At 44.1% G+C, this 21,970-nt stretch overlaps 1 protein-coding gene across 2 annotated transcripts in view; it reads left to right on the top strand.

Annotated features, from left to right (window-relative positions):
* The window catches only part of LOC106582422 (contactin-associated protein-like 5), a 151,444-nt gene that overhangs the window by 93,752 nt on the left and 35,722 nt on the right, over window positions 1-21,970 (top strand). The gene's annotated exons all lie outside the window — the stretch shown is intronic.

The raw sequence follows: 21,970 nt of genomic DNA, 5'->3' as shown, positions 1-21,970 counted from the left end.
CTCCTGAGTGGCGCAGCGGTCTAAGGCATTCCATCTCAGTGCTAGAGGCGTTACTACAGAAAGGTCTGATTCCAGGCTATATCACAACCGGCTGTGATTGGGAGTGCCAAAGGGCGGTGCATAATTGGCCCAGCGTTGTCCGGGTTTGGCTGGTGTAGGCAGTCATTGTAAATTAGAATTTGTTCTTAACTGACTTTCCTAGTTAAATAAAAGTTTAAATAATTAAAAAATGATGATTAATGTGCCGAATACCGTGAAATGCTTACTTACAAGCCCTTAACCAGCAATGCAGGTCAAGAAATAGAGTTAACAAAATATTTACAAAATTTACTAAAGTAAAAAATGTAATAAAAAGTAACACAATAGCATAACAATGACGAGGCATGTAGGTAACGGTAAAGTGACTATGCACAGATAATAATCAGTCGGTAGCAGCAGTGTAAAAACAAAGGGGGGGGTTAATGTAAATTGTCCGGATAGCCATTTGTTTAATTGTTCAGCAGTCTGATGGCTTGGGGATAGAAGCTGTTAAGGAGCCTTTTGGATCTGACTTCGCACTCCGGTACCGCTTGCTGTGCGGTAGCAGAGAGAACAGTCTATGACTTGGGTGACTGGAGTCTTTGACAATGTTTTGGGCCTTCCTCTGACACACCTAGTATATAGGTCTTGGATGGCAGGAAGCTTTGCCCCAGAGATGTACTGGACCGTACGCACCACCCGCTGTAGCACCTTACGGTCGGATGCCGAGCAGTTCCCATACCAGGCGGTGATGCAACCAATCAGGATGCTCTCGATGGTGCAGCTGTAGAACTTTTTGAGGATCTGCTGACCCATGCCAAATCTTTTCAGTCTCCTGAGGGGGAAACATTGTTGTCATGCCCTCTTCACGACTGTCTTGGTGTGTTTGGACCATGATAGTTTGTTGGTGATGTGGACACCAAGGAACTTGAAACTCTCAACCAGCTCCACTACAGTCCCATCGATGTTAATGGGGGCCTGTTTGGCCCTCCTTTTCCTGTAGTCCACGATAAGCTCCTTTTGTCTTGCTTACATTGAGGGATAGGTTGTTGTCCTGGAACCACACTGCCAGGTCTCTGACCTCCTTCCTATAGGCTGTCTCATAGTTGTTGAGTGTCAGAGCCGGTGTAGTAGGATTCAATCTTAGTCCTGTATTGACGCTCTGACTGTTTGATAGTTCGTCTGAAGGCATAGCAGGATTTCTTATAAGCATCCGGATTAGTGTCCCGCTCCTTGAAAGCGACAGCTCCAGCCTTTAGCTCGGTGCGGATGTTGCCTGTAATCCATGGCTTCTGGTTGGGATATGTACGTACGGTCACTGTGGGGGGGGACGTCGTAGATGCACTTATTGATGAAGCCTGAGGCTGAGGTGGTGTACTCCTCAATACCATTGGATGAATCAAGGAACATATTCCAGTCCGTGCTAGCAAAATAGATGATAAGTGTTCAATTTATTTTATGCAGCCTATAGCTTGTTAGCCAACAAACCTACCCCTATATCTCTACTCTTGTTGTAAATGAAATGCAGTGCTGCTTTGAAATCAGTCAAGTAGTTAATGATTTTTCAGTTAGTTCATTGAAAACAAAGAACATGCCAGTTGCCTGGTGTCAATCAACAAGACACAGAGGAGACAACATCTGTTGAATAGTCATGCCATTCACTTCTTTGTTAATGTAAGAAGACAACAGGTGTCATTTAGTTTTGAAACCTGTCTACAGAAACAGAAGTGGCAGCTAATTAGTGAGACGTCCCTAATGAAGGCGGACCAAAGGTGGGCGACCACAGTTTGACACTGTATGCCACACAGAGAATTGACATCCGTCTGGGAAGAGAAGTTGAAAGGTAATGGCCTGCTGATGGCGGTGCTGGCTGAGAGAGCTAATGAGATAACACCAGCTGCCAGCTTGCAGCAACTCTGCACCTGTAAGGTTAGATGGTATTATGTGCTGCGTATGAAAATAGCAGTTTTGTTGCATTAAAGATATACACACAATGACATAGGCACTTTCTCAACACTCTCAATCTCTCCTTTCTCTCACTCTCTGTGACACACACATAATAACGTGCATGCACTGCATATACGCACATACGCACGCACACAACCACACCAACACCCGCAGGCACAAGACAGAGACAGAGGTTCAGTCCTTTTATCTCTGCCCTGTGCCAGACCAGGTCACAAGGGCCGAATGATGATCTATTCTTGCAACTCTCAGCTGTCGTTGTCTTTTAGAGTCACACAGCCAGGCCAGCACTGCAATGGCACAACACGGAGTATAGTTCTTAAAGTTAGGAACAACAGGATGGCACTCATGAACCAGCTGCTATTGATCCATTTAGGAAAAATCAGGGAGAAAAGAAAATGAGTGACTGACTGTGAGCGACCAGCTAGCTAATAGGTGATGAGATCTTGTATTATTTTGTGCTATAAAGTCTAATGCTATTATTTGTACCTGTGGGGTGTTGGAAATTAGTTCACTTTTGGTTTTTGTGTTTCCAATCAGTTCATTTGAGGATGTAAGCTCATTACAGTCTTTGGTTTTCAGAGAAAATGTATGCTATCTACTCCAAATGTGCATAACATCATAAAGCTACGTGTGCAGTTCCAATGTTAATGTATGTTCACGTAAACCCCTCTGAGCTTGTTAAGAAAGTAGAATTGTTCCATCAATTTGCCAATTGTTCTACCCCTGGAGTGAAACAATGTGTAGAACACAATCTAATGAGCTTGGTGTGTTGTGCTGTTGAAAACACACTGTTACAGCTGCTCTACAGTAATGAGAGGATATAAACATTATTCAGATATCATCTCTACGATCCTTCAGGAAGAGGCTGTTGAGGTGCTGTTGTTTTTATATCCTTCTTTACTTCCTGCCGTATATACATTCAGTGTACAAAACATTAACAACACCTTCCTAATATTGAGTTGCACCCCTTCCTTTTGCCCTCAGAACAGCCTCAATTCGTTGGGGCATGGACTCTACAAGATGTTCGAAAGTGTTCCACAGGGATGCTGGCCAATGTTGACTCCAATGCTTCCCACGGTTGTGTCAAGTTGGTTGGATGTCATTTGGGTGGTGGACCATTGTTGATGCACACGGGAAACTGTTGAGCGTGAAAAACCCAGCAGCGTTGCCATTCTTGACACAAACCGGTACACCTGTCACCTACTACCATATCTCATTCAAAGGCACTTAAATAATTTGTTTTGCCCATTCACCCTCTCAATGGCACACATACACAATCCATGTCTCAATTGTCTCACAGCTTAAAAATCCTTCTTAATCTACACTGATTGAAGTGGATTTAACAAGTGACATCAATAAGAGATCATAGCTTTCACCTGGATTCACCTGGTCAGTGTACAGTATGTCATAGAAAGAGCAGGTGTTCTTAATGTTTTGTGTTCTCAGTGTATTTTTAATCATTGCTTGACATGCCTGTTAGCAATGAATATTAAGTAAAAATTTGGTGAAAAAGAGCCATCACACACTGGAAATGAATCGAACAGCGCCCTCGGCAGAGGGATTCTGTAACATTTGGGTAATTAGATGAAATTGCCCTTGTGCCATATTTTCTCTATACTCTAAATACTTTGGTAAACAGAATGTGATAAGTCTTCTATGTAGCCTACAAAATGTAATTGAATGTTGAGTAAATTACAAGATGCTTGATTAGCTACTGTGTAGATATTCGATCGGTGTAACTCTGCAATGTGTGATTTTAAAATGTAGGCTGATTCGCTAATACAAGACCCCATTGCAATAGGATTATCAGGGAGATGTATACAGTACCAATCAAAAGTTTGGACACCTACTCATTCAAGGGTTTTTCTTTATTTTTACTATTTTCTACATTGTAGAATAATAGTGAAGACATCAAAACCATGAAATAACACACATGGTATCATGTAGTAACCGAAAAGGTTTTAAGCAAATCAAAATATATTTCAGATTCTTTAAAGTAGCCATCCTTTTCCTTGATGACAGCTTTGCACAGTCTTGGCATTCTCTCAACCAGCTTCATGAGGTAGTCACCTGGAATGCATTTAAATTAACAGGTGTGCCTTGATGAAAGTTAATTTATGGAATTTTTTTCCTCAATGTGTTTGAGCCAATCAGTTGTGTTGTGACAAGTTAGGGGTGGTATACAGAAGATAGCCCTATTTGGTAAAAGACCAAGTCCATATTATGGCAAGAACAGGTCAAATAACCAAAGAGAAACAACAGTCCGTCATTACTTTAAGACATGAAGGTCGTTGAAGAACGTTGAAAGTTTCTTCAAAAGCAGTCGCAAAAACCATAAAGCGCTATGAGGAAACTGGCTCTCATGAGGACCACCACAGGAAAGAAAGACCCAGAAATACCTCTGCTACAGAGGATACACTTATTAGAGTTAACTGAACCTCAGATTGGAGCCCAAACAAATGCTTCTCAGAGCAAGTAACAGTCACATCTCAACATCAACTATTCAGAGGAGACTACGTCAATCAGGCCTTCATGGCTGAATTGCTGCAAAGAAACCACTATTAAAGGACACCAATAAGAAGAAGATACTTGCTTGGGACAAGAAACATGAGCAATGGACATTAGACCGGTGGAAATCTGTCCTTTGGTCTGATGAGTGCAAATGTTATATTTTTGGTTCCAACCGCCGGGTCTTTGTGAGACGTGGAGTAGGTGAACGGATGATGTCCGTATGTGTGGTTCTTACCGTGAAGCATGGAGGCGGTGTGATGGTGTTGGGGTGCTTTGCTGGTGATGTTGTGGCTACCACAGTATTCTGCAGCAATACGCCATCCCATTTGGTTTGCGCTTAGTGCGACTATCATTTGTTTTTCAACAGGACAATGACCCAACACACCTCTTGTTTGTGTAAGTGTTATTTGACCAAGAAGGAGAGTGATGGAGTGCTGCAGCAGATGACCTGGCCTCCACAATCACCCAACTCAACCCAATTGAGATGGTTTGGGATGAGTTGGACCACAGGATCAAGGAAAAGCATCCAACAAGTTCTCAGCATATGTGGTAACTCCTTCAATACTGTTGGAAAAGCATTCCAGGTAAAGCTGGTTGAGAGCATGCCAAGAGTGTGCAAAGCTGTCATCAAGGCAAAGGGTGGCTATTTTGAAGAATATGAAATATATTTTGATTTAACACTTTTTTGATTACTACATGATTCCATATGTGTTATTTCATAGTCTTCACTATTATTCTACAATGTAGAAAAGAGTACAAATAAAGAAAATCCTTTGAATGAGTAGGTGTGTACAAATCTTTGACTGGTACTGTACATGTACTTGACCACCAATTAATGTTGATTTCCTGGCATTCAAGCCTTCAATAGGGATGTTTCACGTTGGAGTGTATGTACTCTTAGCTGACGTACGTGACGTTAGGGACCTCGTCATGAGAGAGGAAGAGTAAAGAGTCGTAATGAACAGGGAGGGAGGCTGTCGGTTCAGGATGGATACAGGATATAAATAATGAAGTCACTGTGGGGTTAGGAGCCGTTTATGTGGACAGTGACTAACATGAAGCTCTGTGGTCCAATGGGAGGTCTTTTGTCCTCTCAAGAGTTCCAGATATTTTGGTTTACATCCGCACAGTAATTGGATGGAACCTCTAACCTGGAAAAGAACATGTCATCTTTGGAGTGCTGTGTCCATCTACATAGGAAATGGATATATTGACACCTTATGAAGGACAACTCAACTATTGGTTGCAATAAAGGGAACTATTTAATGTTTAATGTACAGTCAAAATGTATTTCCCAAACTACCTTTGGGAAATAAGAGATTGAATTGTTTTGACTGGATGAGCTCAGTTTCAGCTGTTTTCCCTTGAAAAAATAGGAATTGTTTCAGGGTCCATCCGTTTGTTGCTTCCTCACAGGTATTATATAAATACCGAAGAACAAAAGGTCTACACACTTTTCAAACAACCTCCCTGGAAAGCAATTATCTGGAATTGCAATAAAGAGGAGATATTTATTTGTCATCAAATACCATTTCACTATTTCTTCTAAAGTCTGGCTTTATCCTGGTCGATATTCTGTGCAGAAAACTTCAACTATTATAGTTTGAGCTACTGTATACTGCCAACCTGCAGGATATAAGGGTTTGTTTAGCTGATTTTTCTCTCTAGTAATAGTAGGCCTGTGTTTGGGGGGTATTGTGGTAAATTGCTGTAATCATCTCATGGATATTGAGAAATATATTTTTCTCAGTAATGAATATATATACCATATTTTGGTGAAGCAAACAGTTTTCTAATTTCATTTGCTAAAAGAGTTACTTTAAATTGTGGAGGATATGCATTGCAGTAGCCTGAATGGATGAGTAAACCCTAGCGAGTTTCCAAATGCTTATCTTGCATAGACATGAGTTACAATGCATTTGTAAGTGCTTAGCTTGCACCTCTTCTAAAATACTGTCACCAGGCTCCACTTAAATGGACTCAGAAAAGCATGTGCATAAATCACAAAAACAGCCTAAATAGTTAACTTGCAGGACTGTCTCTTTGTCTACCAAGAGACCAGTCTTTCTGCACTCTCCTTCAGAGAGGTAACACCCCACCTCCATTCTACTGCATGCATTCCATGTGTGTGTAATTTGTGCCTCTTATACTACCTCCCCATGTGCTTTTGTGTTTTCAACTTCAGGGAGAAGTGAATTAATGACCCTGTTGGACTATTCACAGAGTCTGGAGCCCCGGTGTCAACAATCCATCTTTCCTTTACTCTGTGATACACATCATTATCCATTTAGTTCGTCACCTGCCTTGAATCCGTTATGACGGTCGCTTGTGATCTGTCATCCCAGTTTCTTTTTTTTTTTTTTCTCTACTCTCTCTTTCACTCCGTTCATCACCCTCAGCCTCCCAATACAGATTGTTGATGCAGTGGAGGTTACAGGGATAGGGGGATGGAAATGAAGAAGAATAATGACTTCTCACATTCTCAGAGAAAGTCATTTTTATCTCCCTGTGAGCAGACGATATGTGGTACCATTTTTTTTCTTCTTCTTCACAGTCACTACTTGCCACAGTACTGTTTTTTTTTCTCCCTCTGAGTAGTGTGGTAGTGCACTGGTGGAAATTCTCACCATTCCAACTCACGCAACATGACCCATGCAATGCGACTCACGCAACACATTTTATCTTTTTCATCTTAAAGCAGAGTCATTTGGAGAGAGGAGTTTTGCTTTGTCGCAACATAGTAATGTTTCATACCTTTCACATTTCTTGGGAACTACATCCATTTTTATTTATGATCCAAAACATTTGTCCTAGAAGACACAAAATCCTTTTCAATTCTTTGCTGAAAGGCATTTTCCTAGACAAGATACAAGGTCAGTTCAGACATACGTGGTTAACATTGACTCCCTTGATAACAGAGCTCTAATTGCGCTCCGGTTTTGTTTAATGAACACAGTTCCCTCAAGATTTTCGTTTTTCCTGTATAGTATACACTACCGTTCAAAAGTTTGGAGTCACTTAGAAATGTCCTTGTTTTTGAAAGAAAAGCAAAAAACATGTGTCCATTAAAATAACATCAAATTGATCAGAAATACAGTGTAGACATTGTTAATGTTGTAAATAACTATTGTAGCTGGAAACGGCTGATTTTTAATGGAAAATCTACATCGGCGTACAGAGGCCCATTATCAGCAACCATCACTCCTGTGTTCCAATGGCACGTTGTGTTAGCTAATCCAAGTTTATCATTTTAAAAGGCTGATTGATCATGAGAAAACCCTTTTGCAATTATGTTAGCACAGCTGAAAACTGTTGTTCTGATTAAAGAAGCAATAAAACTGGCCTTCTTTAGACTATTTGAGTATCTGGAGCATCAGCATTTCTGGGTTCGATTACAGGCTCAAAATGGTAAGAAACAAAGACCGTTATTCTGAAACTAGTTAGACTATTCTTGTTCTGAGAAATGAAGGCTATTCCATGCGAGAAATTGCCAAGAAACTAAAGATCTGGTACAACACTGTGTACTACTCCCTTCACAGAACAGCGCAAACTGTCTCTAACCAGAATAGAAAGAGGAGTGGGAGGCCTCGGTGCACAACTGAGAAAGAGGACAAGTACATTAGAGTGTCTAGTTTGAGAAACAGACACTCCACAAGGCCTTAACTGTCAGCTTCATTAAATAGTACGCGCAAAACACCACTCTCAACGTCAACAGTGAAGAGGCGACTCTGGGATGCAGGCCAGTCGAGTACTTGTGCGGCGTCTGTTTCCACATTTGTTATGTTACAGCCTCATTCTAAAATGGATTAAACAGTTTTGTTCCTTCATCAATATAAACATAATACCCCATAATAACAAAGCAAAAATAGTTTTTAGAAATCTTTGAAAATGTATCAAATAAAAAATTTAAAATCACATTTACATTAGTATTCAGACCCTTTACTCAGTACTTTGTCGAAGCACCTTTGGCAGTGATTACAGCCTCGAGTCTTCTTGAGTATGATGCTACAAACATAGCACACCTGTATTTGGGGAGTTTCTCCCATTATTCTCTTCAGATCCATTCAAGCTCTGTCAGGTTGGATGGGGAGTGTTGCTGCACTGCTATTTTCAGGTTTCTCCAGAGATGTTCGATCGGGTTCAAGTCCGGGCTCTGGCTGGGCCACTCAAGGACATTCAGAGACATGTCCCGAAGCAACTCCTGCATTGTCTTGGCTGTGTGCATAGGGTCATTGTCCTGTTGGAAGGTAAACCTTCACCCCAGTCTGAGATCCTGAGCACTCAGGAGCAGGATTTCATCAAGGATCTCTCTGTAATTTGCTTCCTTCCTCTTTCCCTGGATTCTGACTATCCTCCCAGTTGGTGCTGCTGAAAACATCCTCACAGCATGATGCTGCCACCATGCTTCACCGTAGGGTTGGTGTCAGGTTTCCTCCAGATGGATTGATTGGCATTCAGGCCAAAGAGTTCAATCTTGGTTTCATCAGACCAGAGAATCTTGTTTCTCATGGTGTGAGTCCTTTAGGTGCCTTTTGGCAAACTCCAAGCAGGCTGTCATGTGCCTTTAAGTGAGGAGTGGCTTCCATCTGGCCACTCTACCATAAAGGCCTGATTGGTGGAGTGCTGCAAATATGGTTGTCTTTCTGGAAGGTTCTCCCATATCCACAGACAAACTCTATCAGAGTGACCATTGGGTTCTTGGTCACCTCCTTGACCAAGGCCCTTCTCCCCCGATTGCACATTTTTGCCGGGCGGCCAGCTCTAGGAAGAGTCTTGGTGGTTACAAACTTCTTCCATTTACAGTACCTTGCAAAAGTATTCATGTCCCTTGGCGTTTTTCCTATTTTGTTGCATTACAACCTGTCATTTAATGGACATACACAAAATAGTCCAAATTGGTGAAGTGAAATGTAAAAAATGACTTGTTTAAAAAAAAAATTAAATGGAAAAGTGGTGCGTGCATATGTATCCACCCCCTTTACTATGAAGCCCCTACATAAGATCTGGTGCAACCAATTACCTTCAGAAGTCACATAATTAGTTAAATAAAGTCCAGCTGTGTGCAATCTAAGTCTCACATGATCTGTCACATGATCTCAGAGTATATATACACATGTTCTGAAAGGCCCCAGAGTCTGCAACACCACCAAGCAAAAGGCACCACTAAGCAAGCGGCACCATGAAGACCAAGGAGCTCTCCAAAATGGTCAGGGACAAAGTTGTGGAAAGTACAGATCAGGGTTGGGTTATAAAAAAATATCATAAACTCTGAATATTGCACCACAACAAACCTGCCAGGAGAGGGCCGCACACCAAAACTCACGGACCAGGCAAGGAGGGCATTAATCTGAGAGGCAACGAAGAGACCAAAGGTAACCCTGAAGGAGCTGCAAAGCTCCACAGCGGAGATTGGAGTACCTGTCCATAGGACCACTTTAAGCCGTACACTCCGCAGAGCTGGGCTTTACGGAAGAGTGGCCAGAAAGAAAACATTGCTTAAAGAAATAAATAAGCAAATATGTTTGGTGTTTGCCAAAAGGCATGTGGGAGACTCCCCAAACATATGGAAGAAGGTCCTCTGGTCAGAGGAGACTAAAATTGAGCTTTTTGGCCATCAAGGAAAATGCTATGTCTGGCGCAAACCCAACACCTCTCATCACCCCGAGAACAGCATCCCCACAGTGAAGCATGGTGGTGGCAGCATCATGCTGTGGTGATGTTTTTCATCGGCAGGGACTGTGAAACTGGTCAGAATTGAAGGAATGATGGATGACGCTAAATGCAGGGAAATTCTTGAGAGGATACCAGTTTCAGTCTTCCAGAGATTTGAGACTGTAACGGATCTTCACCTTCCAGCAGGAAAATGAGCATACTGCTGAAGCAACACTTGCGTGGTTTAAGGGGAAACATTTAAATGTCTTGGAATGGCCTAGTCAAAGCCCAGACCTCAATCCAATTGAGAATCTGTGGTATGACTTAAAGATTGCTGTACACCAGCGGAACCCATCTAACTTGAAGGTGCTGGAGCAGTTTTTCCTTGAAGAATGGGCAAAAATCCCAGTGGCTAGATGTGCCAAGCTTATAGAGACATACCCCAAGAGACTTGCAGCTGTAATTGCTGCAAAAGGTGGCTCTACAAAGTATTGACTTTGGGGGGGTGAATAGTTATGCACGCTGAAGTTTCTTTTTTGTTGTCTTTTTTGTTGTTTGTTTCACACACCCAAAAATATTTTGCATCTTCAAGGTGGTAGGCATGTTGTGTAAATCGAATGATACAAACCCACAAAAAATCTATTTTAATTCCAGGTTGTAAGGCAACAAAATAGGAAAACTGCCAAGGAGGTGAATACTTTTGCAAGCCACTGTAAGAATGATGTGATGAGTGAATGATGAGCCACTGTGTTCTTGGGGACCTTTTAATGCTGCAGAATTTTTTGGTACCCTTCCCCAAATCTGTGCCTCGACACAATCCTGTCTCAGAGCTCTACTGGCAATTCTCAACCAATCAAAATCGTAAATTATCTGGCATAATTTTTATGGATATATACAAAGAAATGTCATTTGAAAAAAGTAAAACGAAACGAAGTGCAGCTAGTTTGCAATCTTTACAGCTTCAGTTTGAAGTCATTGTGTTTGCTGTGTTGCTGGCTAGCTCCTATGAACAACAGTGTCCTTATGATTGAGCACATTTTCTATGCCAGGCGAAATCGCGCCTCATTAGATCATTGTTATGGATATATCCAAATAAATGTTACTAGAAAATAGCTTAAACAAATGCAAGTGCAGCTACTTTCTGTTATTCTGGCTATTGACATGACTGCAAGTTAGCTGTAGTCTGCAAGCTAGCATGCAAGGGATAAGAACGTTGCCAGCCAGTATGGTAATGAAAAATTTAGAACGAATAAATGGGTTGTGTCCATAGATACAGAACAAAAAGACTGAATAACTGGGTCGCGTCTCTGGCAACCAAACCAATAGAACGAATGACCATCCGGCTTGGGTAGCAACCGTAGATTTGTGTCGGGACTATATCTTGTAGAATGATGAAATAGTATGAATAAATTCATCAAAATAACATTCTTCATGAAAATATGTCATCAATATGTTGGGATCAAAGTGATGATGCAACACTTCTCGGGCATTATCACTTAAATATATTTCCTGTGTATTGTATATTTGCTGTATATATATTTGTATATATATATATTAGCTTTTTCCTGTATAGTATATATTTATATTATACATTTCCTGAATATCATATATTTCCTGTATATTATATATGTACACTACCGGTCAAAAGTTTTAGAACACCTACTCATTCAAGGGTTTTTCTTTATTTTTACTATTTTCTACTTTGTTGAATAATAGTGAAGACATCACAACTATGAAATAACACAAATGGAATAATTTAGTAACCAAACAAGTGTTAAACAAATCAAAATATATTTTATATTTGAGATAATTCAAATAGCCACCCTTTGCCTTGATGACAGTTTTTCACACTCTTGGCATTCTCTCAACCAGCTTCACCTGGAATGCTTTTCCAACAGTCTTGAAGGAGTTCCCACTGCTTTTTCTTCACTCTGGGGTCTGACTCATCCCAAACCATCTCAATTTGGTTGAGATTGGGGGATTATGGAGGCCAGGTCATCTGATGCACCATTCCATCACTCTCCTTCTTGGTAAAATGCCCTTACACACCCTGGAGGTCATTGTCCTGTTGAAAACAAATGATAGTCTGGCTAAGCCGAAGCCAGATGGGATAGCGTATCGCTGCAGAATGCTGTGGTAGCTGCACTGGTTAAGTGTGTCTTGAATTCTAAAGAAATCACAGACAGTGTCACCAGCAAAGCACCCCCACACCATAACACCTCCTCCTCCATGCTTTATGGTGGGAAATACACATGCGGAGATCATCCATTCACCCACACTGCGTCTCACAAAGACATGGCGGTTGGAACCAAAAATCATCCATTTGGACTCCAGACCAAAGGACGAATTTCCACTGGTTTAATGTCCATTGCTCGTGTTTCTTGGCCCAAGCAAGTATCTTCTTCTTATTGGTGTCCTATAGTAGTGGTTTCTTTGCAGCAATTCGACCATGAAGGCCTGATTCACACAGTCTACTCTGAACAGTTGATGTTGAGATGTGTCTATTACTTGAACTCTGTGAAGTATGTATTTGGGCTGCGATTGCTGAGGCTGGTAATTTAATGAACATATCCTCTGCAGCAGAGGTAATTCTGGGTCTTCCATTCCTGTGGCGGTCCTCATGAGAGCCAGTTTGATCATAGTGCTTGATGGTTTTTGCGACTGCACTTGAACAAACTTTCAAAGTTATTGAAAGTTTCCATATTGACTGACCTTCATGTCTTAAAGTAATGATGGACTGTCATTTCTCTTTACTTATTTGAGCGGTTCTTGCCATAATATGGATTTGGTCTTTTACCAAATAGGGCATACCCCCTACCTTGTCACAACATAACTGATTGGCTCAAACGCATTAACCCTTGTGTTGTCTTATGGGTAAAAAATGACCCGCCACTATTTTTAACAGCAGAGAAAACCCCCTAAATGATATTTTTTCAACTTGAAGTTTGATGACTTTTCCTAGGGTTACCCACAACATTAGAAAAAGTGAAACATTGCCTTTGTTCATATTTCCATGAAAGCTGTACACCACCAGGGTACAAAGATTGTCTTAGGGTCATTTTTGACCCAGTAGTTATAAAATCATTTACACACCACAAAAACCACACACACACACACAAATAGAAATTGAGATTATGTGTGATTATGTACTGATTGAACTCAGCCAGCAGCTCCTGAAGAGGAAGATCACCATGGTTGGCACAGTTAGAAAGAACAAGGCTAAGCTCCCCCCTGCGCTCCTCGCAACAAGGGGGAGAGAGGCCTTCTCATCAAAGTTTGCCTTCACCACCACTCTAGTTTCTTACCTCCCAAAGAGGAACAAGAATGTGGTCCTCCTGAGCACACTGCACAAAACGGCTGAGATCAGTGATCGTGAGGACAGGAAGCCAGCCATCATCCTGGACTACAACCACAACAAAGGAGGCATGGACAACCTGGACAAGGTGATTGGAACTGCAGGAGGATGACTGGCCCCTGGTCATCTTCCATAACATCATTGATGTGTCCTCATACAATAACTTTGTGATATGGAACAAGTTCAACCCTACCTGGATGCCTGATAAGCGGAAAAAGAAGAGGGTGTTCCTGGAGCAGCTGGGAAAGGCACTTGTAACCCCACACATTCAAAGAAGGGAGCGCCTCCCCCGCACAGCAGCCTCTGCAGTGCTTGTGAAAGCTGTTCAGGGGGCTGAATCTTGTCCTGATCCACCTGAGGCTGCAGCTGCGGCAGGCAAGAGGAGAAGATGCCAATTATGCACCCCAAAGAAGGACTGTAAAACAAATATGTGCTGCACATGTGAGAAATACATCTGCAAAGTCCATGCACACACACTTGCATACTGTTCTACATGTGCTAATTCGAGTTGATTGATTTATGTTCTTCACGTTTTTGTTTTGTATCTATATTATTTTGTTCTTATTTATTGTTGTTGTTTTTACACCTTGTGGGTGTGAGCAATGGCTCAAAAAATGGGAGAAGACAAGTATTTTGTAGTTGAATTCCTCATTGTACAGTATATAAGAATATATCACTATGTTGCCAAAAAAAGTTTGACTGTTATTGTTTCTCTTCAATACAATGCATTCGAAACTACTTTCTGCACATTTCTGCTACTTTCTTAGGCTATACAAGTGCTATCTCTTGCTAAAAAAAACGTACGTTTACACCTATGTAGTACCTTTAGCAGTAATAATAATTCACCTGTACTTTGGTAAAGAAAACAATCATGACAGGTGTGTTGTAATAAAAATGAGTGGTTTCCACTGAATTAAATGCAGTCTTTCTGCATTGTGAAGAGGGACAACCCAGATATTCACAAAGTTTGTGATGAATGACAGGTTGTTTCTTCATGCAAAATAGATTTGGGGTTTAAAATTCAGTTAAGCTGCTTTATTATGAGGGTTCAGTGAAGGCGGGTGTCACGACTTCTGCCGAAGTCGATGCCTCTCCTTGTTCGGGCGGTGCTCGGCGGTCAACATCACCAGTCTTCTAGCCATCATTGATCCATTTTTCATTTTCCATTGGTTTTGTCTTGTCTTCCTACACACCTGGTTCCAATCCCATTCATTACATGTTGTGTATTTAACCCTCTGTTTCCCCTCATGTCCTTGTCAGAGATGTGTTATGTTTGTGTATTATGTATTGGTGTGTGACGGGTTCTTGTACCCACTTTTATTTATCTTGCATTTTTGATTATGGAGTTTTGTCTAGTCTATTAAACGACTCCATTTATACCAAGTTCGATTCTCCTGCACCTGACTTCCCTGCCACCCACGCACACGACATTACAGAATCTCTGACCCTAATATGAAGTCAGCAGGAGAAGGTACCCCGGCCATGGAGGTGGAGGAGCGCGTCCAGGAGCATGCGGGAATGCTTTACCATCTGGGCGACCCATGGATCTCGTTGTCTAGACAATGGACCGCTGGGAGAAACAAGGAGTTCTTCCAGCTCCTCCACCAGCACAACCGGGGCCTATCCTGAGCGCCCCTTTCCCACCTGAACCCAGTGGGATCCGTTTCTCCATGCCACAGGAGTACGACTGGAGTGCTGCCAACTGCCAGGGTTTCCTCCAACTAAACCTCTATCTGGCCACGGTCCACCCAGCTCCATTGGACCATGAGAAGGTGTCTGCCCTCGTCTCGTGCCTCACCGGGAAAGCCCTGGAGTGGGCCAATGCCGTGTGGAGAGAGGGAGATGCGGCATTGGACCAGTTTGAGGAGTTCACCCGCCGTTTCCGGGCAGTCTTCGACCACCCACCCGAGGGCAGAGCGACGGGTGAGCACCTCTACCATCTGAGGCAGGAGACGAGGAGCGACCAGGAGTTTGCCCTGGAGTTTAGGACCCTGGCTGCCGGCGTGGGATGGAACAAAAGGGCTCTGATCGACCATTACAGCTGCAGTATGTGCGAGGACGTCTGTCAAGAGCTGGCCTGCAGAGACACAACCCTCACTTTCGACCAGCTGGTGGACCTGTCCATCCGGCTGGACAACCTGCTGGCTACTCGCGGACGTCCAGATCGGGGTCTGGTGGTTCCATCCTCCCGCACCCCCTCTCCGATACCCATGGAGCTGGGAGGGGCAGTGCGCAGGGAGACCGGAGGGGGTTCCCGCTCGTGCACCATCTGTGGCTGCAGTGGTCACACTGCTGGTTGGTGCTGGGTTGGTTCCTCTGGGAATCGAGGCAGCAGGCAGGGCGCTCTGGCGTCACCCCAGGTGAGCCGGCACCATTCTCACACAGAGCCCTCTGTTGCACATATGTTTGTGTCTGTCACTTTTTCTGAATTTTCCCCGCATTCCCAGCATAAGGCGCTCGTAGATTCAGGCGCGGCTGGGAATTTCATTGATAGAGCGTTAGCTCATAGTTTAGGGACCCCCATTGTTCCCGTGGATGTGCCCTTCCCCGTTCACGCCTTAGATAGTCGACCATTAGGGTCAGGGTTAATCAGGGAGGCCACCGCTCCTTTGGGCATGGTGACGCAGGGGGGTCACGAGCAAAAAAATAGCATTTTCCTTATTGACTCTCCTGCGTTTCCCATGGTGCTGGGCCTTCCCTGGTTAGCTTGTCATAATCCCACTGTTTCTTGGCCACAGAGGGCACTCACGGGGTGGTTGCGAGAATGCTCAGGTAGGTGTTTGGAGGTTTCCGTTGGTGCTACGGTGGAGAGTCCAGACCAGGTCTCCACCATGCGCATTCCCCCAGAATATGCCGATTTGGCTCTCGCCTTCTGTAAAAAGAAGGCGACTCAATTACCACCCCATCGATGGGAGGATTGAGCGATACATCTCCTGGTAGACGCTACTCTTCCCAGGAGTCATGTGTATCCCCTGTCGCAAGTGGAGACGGTGGCTATGGAGACATATGTCTCCGAATCCCTGCGTCAGGGGTACATTCAGTCCTCCACTTCACCCATCTCCTCGAGTTTCTTTTTTGTGAAGAAGAAGGATGGAGGTCTGCACCCGTGCATTGATTATAGAGGTCTCAAACAAATCACGGTGAGGTACAGTTACCCGCTACCTCTGATTGCCATGGCGATTGAGTTAATGCACGGGGCGCGCTTCTTCACTATACTGGATCTCAGGAGTGCGTACAACCTGGTGCGTATCCGGGAGGGATAGGAGTGGAAGACGGCATTTAGTACCACCTCAGGGCATTATGAGTACCTCGTCATGCCGTACGGGTTAAGGAATGCTCCATCAGTCTTCCAGGCCTTTGTAGACAAGATTTTCAGGGACCTGCACGGGCAGGGTGTAGTGGTGTATATCGATGACATTCTGACATACTCCGCTACACACGCCGAGCATGTGTCCCTGGTGCGCAGAGTGCTTAGTCGCCTGTTGGAGCATGACTTGTACGTCAAGGCTGAGAAATGCCTGTTCTTCCAACAGTCCGTCTCCTTCCTAGGGTATCGCATTTCCACGTCAGGGGTGGTGATGGAGAGTGACCGCATTGCAGCCGTGTGTAATTGGCCGACTCCCACCACGGTGAAGGAGGTGCAGCGATTCTTAGGGTTTGCCAACTACTACCAGAGGTTTACCCGGGGTTTTGGTCAGGTAGCTGCTCCCATTACCTCACTGCTGAAGGGGGGCCCAGTGCGCTTGCAGTGGTCAGCTGAGGCGGACAGGGCTTTTAGGCACCTGAGGGCTCTGTTTACCTCGGCTCCTGTGTTGGCCCATTCGGATACCTTTTTGACATTCATAGTGGAGGTGGACGCATCCGAGGCTGGGATAGGAGCTGTGCTCTCTCAGCACTCGGGTACGCCACCGAAGCTCCGCCCGGCTGAGCGAAACTATGATGTGGGGGACCAGGAGCTGTTGGCTGTCGTCAGAGCCTTGAAGGCGTGGAGACATTGGCTTGAGGGGGCTAAACACCCCTTTTTCATCTGGACTGACCACCACAATCTGGAGTACATCCGAGACTGAATCCTCGCCAGGCAAGGTGGGCCATGTTTTTCACCCGTTTTGTGTTTACCCTCTCTTACAGACCAGGATCCCAGAACGTTAAGGCAGACGCACTGTCTCGGCTGTATGACACAGAGGAGCGGCCCATGGATCCCACTCCCATACTCCCCGCCTCTTGTTTGGTGGCACCGGTAGTGTGGGAGCTGGACGCGGACATTGAGCAGGCGTCACGTGCAGAGCCCGCTCCCCCTCAGTGTCCAGCTGGGCGTCTGTACATTCTGTCTGCGGTCCGCAACCGGCTGATCTATTGGGTCCACACATCACCCTCCTCTGGTCATCCTGGGATCGGTCGGACGGTGCGCTGTCTTAGTGGGAAGTACTGGTGGCCCACTTTAGCTAAGGACGTGAGGGTTTATATTTCCTCCTGCTCGGTCTGCACCCAGTGCAAGGCTCCTAGACACCTGCCCAGAGGTAAGTTACAACCCTTACCCATTCCACAACGGCCGTGGTCACATCTGTCAGTGGATTTTCTAACCGATCTTCCACCTTCACAGGGTAACACCACGATCCCGGTTATTGTGGATCTTTTTTCTAAGTCCTGTCGTCTCCTCCCTCTGTCTCCCTACGGCCCTAAAAACTGCAGAGGCCCTGTTTACACACGTCTTCCGGCACTACGGGGTGCCTGAGGATATAGTGTCTGATCGGGGTCCCCAGTTCACATCAAGGGTCTGGAAGGCGTTCATGGAACATCTGGGGGTCGTGGTCAGCCTTACCTCAGGGTTTCACCCCGAGAGTAATGGGCAGGTGGAGAGAGTTAACCAGGATGTGGGTAGGTTTCCGAGGCCTTATTGCCAGGACCGGCCGGGGGAGTGGGCGGCGTTCGTGCCCTGGGCAGAGATGGCCCAGAACTCGCTCCGCCACTCCTCCACTCACCTTTCTCCCTTTCAGTGTGTATTGGGGTATCAGCCGGTTCTGGCTCCTTGGCATCAGAGTCAGACCGAGGCTCCTGCGGTGGACGACTGGTCCGGTGCACGGAGGAAACATGGGACGCCTCCCACGTCCACCTTCAGCGCACCGTACTGCGCCAGAAAGTTGGCGCAGACCGTCACTGCAGTGAGGGTCTGGCTCTCGACCCGAAACCTGCCCCTCCGCCTGCCCTGCCGGAAGCTGGGTCCGCGGTTTGTGGGGCCATTTAAAGTCCTGAGGAGAGTGAACGAGGTATGTTATAGGTTACAGCTTCCCCCCGATTACCGCATTAACCCCTCGTTCCATGTGTCTCTCCTCAGGCCGGTGGTGGCTGGCCCGCTCCAGGAAGCTGAGGTGCGGGAGGTTCCTCCGCCCCCTCTGGACATCGAGGGGGCCCTGGCGTACTCCGTTCGATCCGTCCTGGATTCGAGACGTCGGGCGAGGGACCTTCAGTACCTCATGGACTGGGAGGGGTACGGTCCGGAGGAAAGATGCTGGGTTCCGGTGGAGGACGTGTTAGATCCTTCCCTGCTGCGAGAGTTCCACCATCTCCATCCGGATTGCCCTGCGCCTCGTCCTCTGTGTCGTCCCGAGGCCGGTGTTGACGCGCTGCTGGAGCCGTGCGTCAAGGGGGGGTACTGTCACGACTTCTGCCGAAGTCGATGCCTCTCCTTGTTCGTGCGGTGTTCGGCGGTCGACGTCACCGGTCTTCTAGCCATCATTGATCCATTTTTCATTTTCCATTGGTTTTGTCTTGTCTTCCTACACACCTGGTTCCAATCCCATTCATTACATGTTGTGTATTTAACCCTCTGTTTCCCCTCATGTCCTTGTCAGAGATGTGTTATGTTTGTGTATTATGTATTGGTGAGTGACGGGTTCTTGTACCCACTTTTATTTATCTTGCATTTTTGATTATGGAGTTTTGTCTAGTCTATTAAACGACTCCATTTATACCAAATTCGATTCTCCTGCGCCTGACTTCCCTGCCACCCACACACAAGACATTACAGCGGGTCATTTTTGACACATAGGACAAGGGGAGTATAAAGAATGTTAAGTCTACACAAGGGTTAAGAAGGAAAGAAATTCCACAAATTAACTTTTAAGATGACACATGTCTTAATTGAAATGCATTCCAGGTGACTACCTCATGAAGCTGGTGGAGAGAATGCCATGAGTGTGCAAAGCTGTCATCAAGGCAAAGGGTGGCTATTTGAAGAATCTCAAATATAGTATATATTTTGATTTGTTTAACCTCTTACATCTAGACGTTCTGCTAGCGGAACACCTGCTCCAATATCCAATGATGGGCGTGGCGTGAAATACAAAGTCCTCGAAAATCCGAAAACTTAAATTTTTCAAACATATGACTATTTTACATAATTTTAAAGACAAGACTCTCCTTTATCTAACCACACTGTCCGATTTCAAAAAGGCTTTACAGCGAAAGCAAAACATTAGATTATGTCAGCAGAGTATCCAGCCAGAAATAATCAGACACCCATTTTTCAAGCTAGCATATAATGTCACAAAAAAAAAAACACAGCTAAATGCAGCACTAACCTTTGATGATCTTCATCAGATGACACACCTAGGACATTATGTTATACAATACATGCATGTTTTGTTCAATCAAGTTCATATTTATATCAAAAACCAGCTTTTTACATTAGCATGTGACGTTCAGAACTAGCATAACCACCGAACACTTCCGGTGAATTTACTAAATTACTCACGATAAACCTTCACAAAAAACATAACAATTATTTTAAGAATTATAGATACAGAACTCCTTTGTGCAATCGAGGTGTCCGATTTTAAAATAGCTTCTCGGTGAAAGCACATTTTGCAATATTCTGAGTAGATATCCCAGCCATCACGGCTAGCTATTTAGACACCCACCAAGTTTAGCCCTGACCAAACTCCGATTTACTATTAGAAAAGTATGATTACCTTTGGTGTTCTCCGTCAGAATGCACTCCCAGGACTGCTACTTCAATAACAAATGTTGGTTTGGTTCAAAATAATCCATTGTTATATCCAAATAGCGGCGTTTTGTTCGTGCGTTCAAGACACTATCCGAAGTGTAAATAAGGGTCACGAGCACGACGCATTTCGTGACAAAAAAATTCTAAATATTCCATTACCGTACTTCGAAGCATGTCAACCGCTGTTTAAAATAAATTTTTATGCCATTTTTCTCGTAAAAAAGCGATAATATTCAGACCGGGAAAGCGTGTATACGTACAAAGAGAGAGAAAATAAAAGCATGGGATCCCCTCGTGCACGCGCCTGAGTCTCACAGTACTGTGACCAGCCACTATCCAAACGCGCTACTTTTTTTCAGCCAGAGCCTGCAAAGCCACGATTCAGCTTTTTGCCGCCTTCTGAGAGCCCATGGGAGCCGTAGGAAGTGTCACGTAACAGCAGAGATCCCCTGTAATGGATAGAGATAATCAAGAAGGGCAAGAAATGGTCAGACAGGGTACTTCCTGTACAGAATCTTCTCAGGTTTTGGCCTGCCAAATGAGTTTTGTTATACTCACAGACACCATTCAAACAGTTTTAGAAACTTTGGAGTGTTTTCTATCCAAAGCTAATAATTGTATGCATATTCTAGATTCTGGGCAGGAGTAATAATCAGATTAAATCAGGTACGTTTTTTATCCGGCCGTGAATATACTGCCCCCTACCCATAACAGGCTAGCATATAATGTCACAAAAAAACAAAACCACAGCTAAATGCAGCACTAACCTTTGATGATCTTCATCAGATGACACTCCTAGGACATTATGTTATACAATACATGCATGTTTTGTTCAATCAAGTTCATATTTATATCAAAAAACAGCTTTTTACATTAGCATGTGACGTTCAGAACTAGCATAACCACCGAACACTTCCGGTGAATTTACTAAATTACTCACGATAAACGTTCACAAAAAAAAAAACAATTATTTTAAGAATTATAGATACAGAACTCCTTTATGCAATTGCGGTGTCCGATTTTAAAATAGCTTTTCGGTGAAAGCACATTTTGCAATATTCTGAGTAGATAGCCCGGCCATCATGGCTAGCTATTTTGACACCCACCAAGTTTGGTACTCACCAAACTCAGATTTACTATAAGAAAATTTGATTACCTTTGCTGTTCTTCATCAGAATGCATTCCCAGGACTTCTACTTCAATAACAAATGTTGGTTTGGTTCCAAATAATCCATAGTTATATCCAAATAGCGGCGTTTTGTTGTGCGTTCAAGACAGTATCCGAAGGGTGACGCGCCCGGCGCGTTTCGTGACAAAGAATTTCAAAATTTTCCATTACCGTACTTCGAAGCATGTCAAATGCTGTTTAAAATAAATTTTTATGCGATTTTTCTCGTAAAAAAGCGATAATATTCCGACCGGGAGTCGTTGTTTTCGTTCAAAGATGGAGAAAGTAAAATGGA

The sequence above is a fragment of the Salmo salar genome, chromosome ssa21 (genome assembly GCF_905237065.1).
Source record: "Salmo salar chromosome ssa21, Ssal_v3.1, whole genome shotgun sequence".
NCBI classification, from domain to species: domain Eukaryota; kingdom Metazoa; phylum Chordata; class Actinopteri; order Salmoniformes; family Salmonidae; genus Salmo; species Salmo salar.
The sequence above is the reverse complement of the archived record's forward strand: the minus strand, read 5'-3'. Positions and strand labels throughout refer to the sequence as shown.